At 39.0% G+C, this 6,714-nt stretch overlaps 1 long non-coding RNA gene across 1 annotated transcript; it reads left to right on the top strand.

Moving 5' to 3' along the window:
- Positions 1 to 271: 271 nt before the first annotated feature.
- On the top strand, positions 272 to 767 carry LOC133833922 (uncharacterized). Its single transcript, XR_009893212.1, has 3 exons — positions 272 to 391; positions 478 to 583; positions 669 to 767. It is a non-coding gene; the product is annotated as an uncharacterized LOC133833922 (long non-coding RNA).
- The last annotated feature ends 5,947 nt before the right edge of the window (positions 768 to 6,714 follow it).

Raw genomic sequence — 6,714 nt, 5'->3', positions numbered from 1 at the left:
TACAAATGGAGATTGCTATAATCTTGTGTTACTTAAAGCGCTTCTTCCCACCTTCCTTTTTTGACATAATGGTGCATCTTACAGTCCATTTGGTTAGAGAGATTAAACTATGCGGACCTGTTTAATAAATGAAGATTCTTAAGAGTTATGTTAGAAATAGAAGTAGACCCGAAGGATGTATTGTTGAATGCTATATTGTAGAAGAAGCCATTGAATTTTGTTCAGAATACTTGCATGGTGTGACAAGCGTGGGCAATCAATCTACATTAAATAAAAGTAATGGTGGTTATGGTGGAAAAGGTGGTGTTATATGCTCAATAACTCAAGATGAAAGACATGAAGCACACTGTCTTGTATTGCAAAACATTGATGAGATTCAACCTTACATCGAGTAAGTTATCTTAGACAGTATGATATCATAAAACATTATTGTGATATTTGTATTGATTCATACTAATTTTGCATACATTTATGAAGGAATCATTTTGTTTGGCTTCGGAAAAAATATCCATCTAAGTCAAAGAACCAAAAATGGATCCAAGATGAACACTATCGTACGTTTAGTACTTGGTTAGAGAACAAGGTATTGATTTTAGTAAATAATTTTAAATCTTTTGTTTTGATTGCATGACATGTTATAAATTATTATTTCATTTTTTTTAACAAAGGTTGCAATTGAAGTGACCCACACGTCGTGTCATGTGTCAGACATAGTTAAGTGGATTTCTCGTGGTCCTTCTCTGAATGTGTTTAAGTACCCATCATACATCGTCAACGGTACACAATTCAATACTTTGGAACGGGATAATGTAAGAACCACACAGAATAATGGAGTTTGTATTGTAGCAAAAATTGTGCAAATCTCTAGTTCAAAGGACAAAAATCCTATAGAGTGTGATATGACATTTTATGGAGTAATCCAAGAAATTTGGGAATTAGATTATACTACAACTAGAGTGCCGGTCTTCTTATGTGATTGGGTGAAAAGTGACAAGGGAGTAAAGTTTGATGATTTAGGTTTTACTTCAGTTGATTTAAATCGAATTGGGCACAAAAATGATCGTTTCATAATGGCAACACAAGCCAAACTAGTTTTTTATGTGAATGATCCATCAGACAAGCAATGGTCAGTCGTGGTTCTTACTCAACCGATAGATTGGAGAGACAAAGAGAATGATGTACATGACTTACCACTCCTTCAACAACCTGTCACAATTCCCGAACCACAGCTTACCGAATACCCTATTGATGATGGTGTAGATGACGATGATATTTGTTTGCGTTTTGATGGTGACGGTGTATGGATTGATCATATACTGTGATAAATGTTGACTTGTTTTTTCTTCTTTTTTTTTTGGTCAAGAAGAAAAAGCTTCATTGATCAAACAGACAAATACAACCAAGCAATAGCCCAGAAAAAAACCTAAACAGCCAGACTACACCAAAAAAACCACTTACATACTAGCTAGTTTCCTTAAGAAAATGTTAAAGTTCGGAAGAGACTTCCTACTATGGACACTGTAAATTCTATACTGGACTAAAGTAACAATCTCTTTAGCTATACAATTAGCTGACAGGGAGAAGCCATCATATATACATCTATTCCTATTCCTCCAAATCTGATAGACAGCAGCTGCCAAGATCATATTGATAGTCATGCTCATTCTGTTATGCTGGCTAAGGTTGAGACCCACAGTCCAAGCCGAGAAGCTGGAGGCCCAGGCATGAAAACCCAGCCACGAAAAAATGCAATGCAAGATCTTCTGAGATAGGTAGCAGTCGAAAAAGAGATGGCTGTGACTCTCCACTTGATCTTCACACATAGGGCAGAGATGGCTGTCAATGGGAATGGTGCATTTGGCCAGGTTGTCTCTGGTGAGAAGGAAAGAATTAATAGCCATCCATAACAATAATCTATGTTTGGGAAGAATGGAACGACACCAGATGCCTTCTTTATAGGCCACTCTTTGCTGGTGTATGGAGCTATAATAAAGCTTTGAAGGTCTGAACGTTCCTGAGACACCAGCAGCCATAATTTCTTTTTCACTGAATCGAGTTCTGAGGTGACAAAGCTTGCACCAGTACCAACTACTATCATGTTTCAAATCATAATCCCAGAAGTTCACTCCTTTTAAGTAGACATGCTGAATCCATTTCACCCAAAGCGAGTCTTGTTTAGTCGAAACAACCCAAATATACCTGGCTAGAAGGGCCCTATTCCAGCTAGTACCATCCCTAAGACCAAGACCCCCATAGGCCTTAGGCAAGCACACTTGGTTCCAAGAAGCCAAATGAAACTTACAGCGAGTACCTGAGGCCCCCCAAAGAAATTGCCTACACAACTTCTCCACTTCCTTGATGATGCTTTGCGGTAAAGTGAAAATAGACATCCAATAGTTCCTTAAACCAGACAGCACCGTTTGTATGAGTAGTAAACGACCTGCATAGGATAAGTGTTTACTAGACCAGGAAAACAATTTAATACGCATCTTTTGGATAATGAGTTCACAGTCCGTGTGTTTCCATTTAGTAGGCCTCAAAGGCACTCCAAGATAGTGCATAGGAAAGGATCCAGCTGAAAGGTTCAACCCCTGTAAAATCTCAGTCTTAATTCCTGCTGCAACTCCTCCAAAATACACCTGGGACTTCTTGGAGTTGATAGAAAAACCAGTAGTTTCACTAAATTTCTGAAGAGAGTCTTTCAGAACAGAAACAGCCGCAACAGTCCCTTTACAAAATAAAATGACATCATCAGCGAAACAAAGATTTATCAACTTCAAGTCCTTACACATCGGGTGATACCGAAAGGAAGAGGACTTGGCATCAGTTTGCAAACTTCTAGTCAGGTACTCCATGATTAAAACAAAGAGAAGATGGGACATTGGGTCCCCTTGCCTCAAACCTTTGCCCCCTTTGAAAGTACACTGAACCCGCCCATTTATCAGCAAAGAGTAAGTAGTACTTCTAATGCATATCATGACCCAGTTAATGAACTTCGAAGGAAAACAAAAGGCCTTTAACAAGTTAACCAAAAAAATCCAATCCACCGAATCATACGCCTTGCTAATGTCTATCTTTATCGCACACCGGGGAGAAGTTATCGCTCTACCATAATTCTTAATTAAATCTTGAAGAATCATGATATTGTGAGCAATAGATCTACTCCGAACAAACGCACCTTGATTCGATTGAACAAGATAAGGAAGCACCACTACCAAACGGGAACATAGCAATTTAGCCATAACTTTATACAGAGTTGAGCAACAAGCAATCGGTCTATAATCTGAGGCCCTAGCTGGATTCGCAACTTTAGGAATTAAGGACAAAGTTGTTTCATGAAGCTCTTTAGGAAACTGACTCGATGAGAAACCATGAGATATGGCTGAGCAAATATCCTGACCAATTTCCTTCCACATTGACTTGAAGAAACTGGAACCATAGCCATCAGGGCCAGGCGATTTTGTATTGGGAATACTAAACAAGGCAGCCTTTATTTCCTTAGGAGAGAAGGGTTTCAACAGATACAGTTGTTGCTCCACTGAGAGCTTAGAGCCTAAATCCATATAATTCTGATCAACCATCCCTGAAGCCGAACTAGAAGTGCCCAAATGATTCTTAAAGTGCTCAGAAAAATGGCTAACAACCTCCTTGAAATCATCAACCAGAACCCCATTATCGTTAGTATAAGAAACAATAGAGTTCTCAGTTTTCCTTCTCTTCAAGAAAGCATGGAAAAAAGAAGAATTCATGTCCCCATGCCTTAACCAATTGATCTTGCTGCGCTGCACTAAGAAACTATGATAGATTTTTTCATGATAATTAAATTCTGTTACCTTCACTTTAACTGCCTCTTGTAACTGAGAGTCAAGAGGCTTCTCTTGAGCTTGAAAACGGGCTGTTTGCAGCTCCTCCAAAGCCAGATGATAGCCTAATCCCACATCCCCAAACCAGTCCCTGTTTAGCTTTTTCAGTTGATGTTTAAGACGAATCAGTCTAGTAAAAATAGCTTTCAGCCCAGACGACTTCACAGGGGCTTCCCAGCTCAACAAGACTATTTGCTTAAAATCAGGATGGTTGGACCAAAAATTATAGTATCTAAAAAGCTTGGTTCCCATAGAATTCAAAGAGATATTAGAAACAATACAAGAGCAGTGATCCGAAACCGCCTCCCATTGAAAAACAGCCACACTTTGAGGAAATAAATCCAACCAATCCTTATCTATAAGAGCATGGTCTATTTTGGAATAAATTCTAGCTAAACCATCTTGGTTATTCGTCCAAGTAAAGTAGGAACCCATACTCTTGATAGCCTCAACTTTGGCAACATTTTTCCAGCCAACTGAATCCACCAACTCAGAGCTAGCCAAAGAGCTTCCACCAGTTCTATCACCAACAGAAAATGGAGCATCAAAATCACCCAGAACCAACCAAGCTTTGACAGACAGAGATAGCCGAGATAGATCATGCCAAAGACTCCTCCTAGTATCAATTGAATGGAAACCATAAACAAATGTAACAAAGAAACTTGTCTTGTGACCGACCAACCTGATCAAGCAGTGAACCAATTGGGGAGAATCTTCCAGGATGCTCAAACTAGCAATACCTTTTCTCCAAAGAATCAGCAACCTTCCTTCAGTTCTCGGGCTAGTGAAATAGTCCCAATTAGGAAATCTGTGTTCCATAAACTCCTCAATTTTCTTACCATGCAATTTGGTTTCCAACAAACCACCTATACCAACCTTATTCTTCCTAAATAAATCTTGGACATATATCTGTTTATTTACCCTATTCAGTCCCCTAATATTCCAACTTAATATAGGACAACTATCCATTAGAAGAGCTAGAAACAAACTTCCCAATCTTACCTCCCCCTTCCTGATCCTGCAATATTCCAAACTGGTTACCTTTATTCTGAGCCGACCCAGCCTGTTTATGGACACCAGTAGAAGGGCCTGTTTTTTGAGAACTGACTCGTCTAGGGGTGAGCCACTGTCCTTCCTTGTTCCTTTCTAAAGCCTGCCCAGAAGTATTCCTTGTTTTTTCTTCTTCTGAATGTTGGATTTGTTCATTTTATATTTAATTTTCCTATCATATTGACGATTGTCTATTAACATTGTTTATAATCGTTTCCTTTTCAGATATTTCCATGGCTGATCCAGGAGGTTTTGATGATGATTGTCCACTTCCTGGACTTAATGATGATTGTCCACTTCCTGGACTTGAAAATAATGTTGGTCAGGAGGAGAATGATGACACTGCTATAGTGCATGTGAGATCTGTTAGGGGACTATGTACCATGCCCGGCATAGCCAAGATGCGAAGTGAAGGTGTTAAGGTACCGATCAAGTTCAATGAATATGGACAAGTGATTGGTACAATGAGATCAAAATTGGGATTAATGATCGGATCAACTATCAAGAGGTGTGCTTCAATCACACACGCGAGCTGGGATAAAGTCCCTAAATCAGACAAAGAAATTTTTTGGGAAATCATTAAGGTATTTTCTCTATCACTATAATATATGTTGTTTGTATTTTTAATGTAGACTAACGATATGTATTGTTTTCAATTGTAGGCTACATTTGACATAGACCATAAAGCAAAAAGAAAAATTATGTCAAGGGCGGCAAAACGATGGAGATCATTCAAATCCCATCTGACTAAGGTATGCATCTATGATGTACTTGATGCAAATCCGACCATCAAGACGTTCAATATGCCAAGAGGTTACTCACAGTTGATCACTAAAACAGAATGGGATGAGTTCTGTGTTTCACGCATGACTGATGATTGGAAGAAAATAAGAAAAATACATCAAGATCGTCGAAAAAAAAAACACAACCATCATATGTCACGAGGTGGGTATTTGTTGGCACTGGAAAGGCTGCAACAAATTTTTTTTGGACTCGAGGTGTCTGAAATCGACAGGTCACAGTTGTGGTTGGCGGGACATTCTAACAAAAAGGGTGAGCCGGTTGGTACCGAGGCAACAAGCGTAGCTCGTAACATAGTAAGTGTACTACATTTTATAAGATTGGATTACTTATTTCTAATGAGAATAACTATATTTCTATATTTTGTTTGCAGGAGCACTATAATAAGCTCATGAGTGAAGAAAAATTTGAACCTAATGGGTCTAAGGATGTGCTTACTATGGCATTAGGCACCCCTGAGAGCAAAGGGCGAGTGAGGGGTATTGGGCTCGGTGTAACGCCTAGCCAATTCTGGAAAACCCCACTATCCAGTAAGAAAAAGGGAATGGAATTTGAGGCTTCCTCAGTTGAGGTTCGATTTGCAATGATGGGAGAAAAATACCGTAAACAAGAAGAAATAATGAAACAACAACAGGAAATGATAAAAAGACAAGAGGAAATGATGCGACAATTTATGGAATAGATGAAAGGACAACATAGTGGCTTTGGAGGATCTTCTCATGCGTCAGTGCCAAACTATGGATCACCTATAGATCAGGTGACACCATCTCATCAGGCATCACCAAAATCGCAGCATCAACCTCTAGCACCCCCACCCCCACAACCAGAAGAGGCACCTGTGTTTATCCCCACTCCTGGCTCAAATCAGGTATAGCTTTATCTTTTTAAAATCTAAATTTGTGAACTTGTATAACATATTTATACATATCTAAATATGTGCAGGATAAAATGATTGAATGCAAATTTGCATTAGGCTCTATCACCAACATCGTTGGTAGGG

This window comes from Humulus lupulus, chromosome 5 (genome assembly GCF_963169125.1).
Source record: "Humulus lupulus chromosome 5, drHumLupu1.1, whole genome shotgun sequence".
Lineage (NCBI taxonomy): Eukaryota > Viridiplantae > Streptophyta > Magnoliopsida > Rosales > Cannabaceae > Humulus > Humulus lupulus.
The sequence above is the reverse complement of the archived record's forward strand: the minus strand, read 5'-3'. Positions and strand labels throughout refer to the sequence as shown.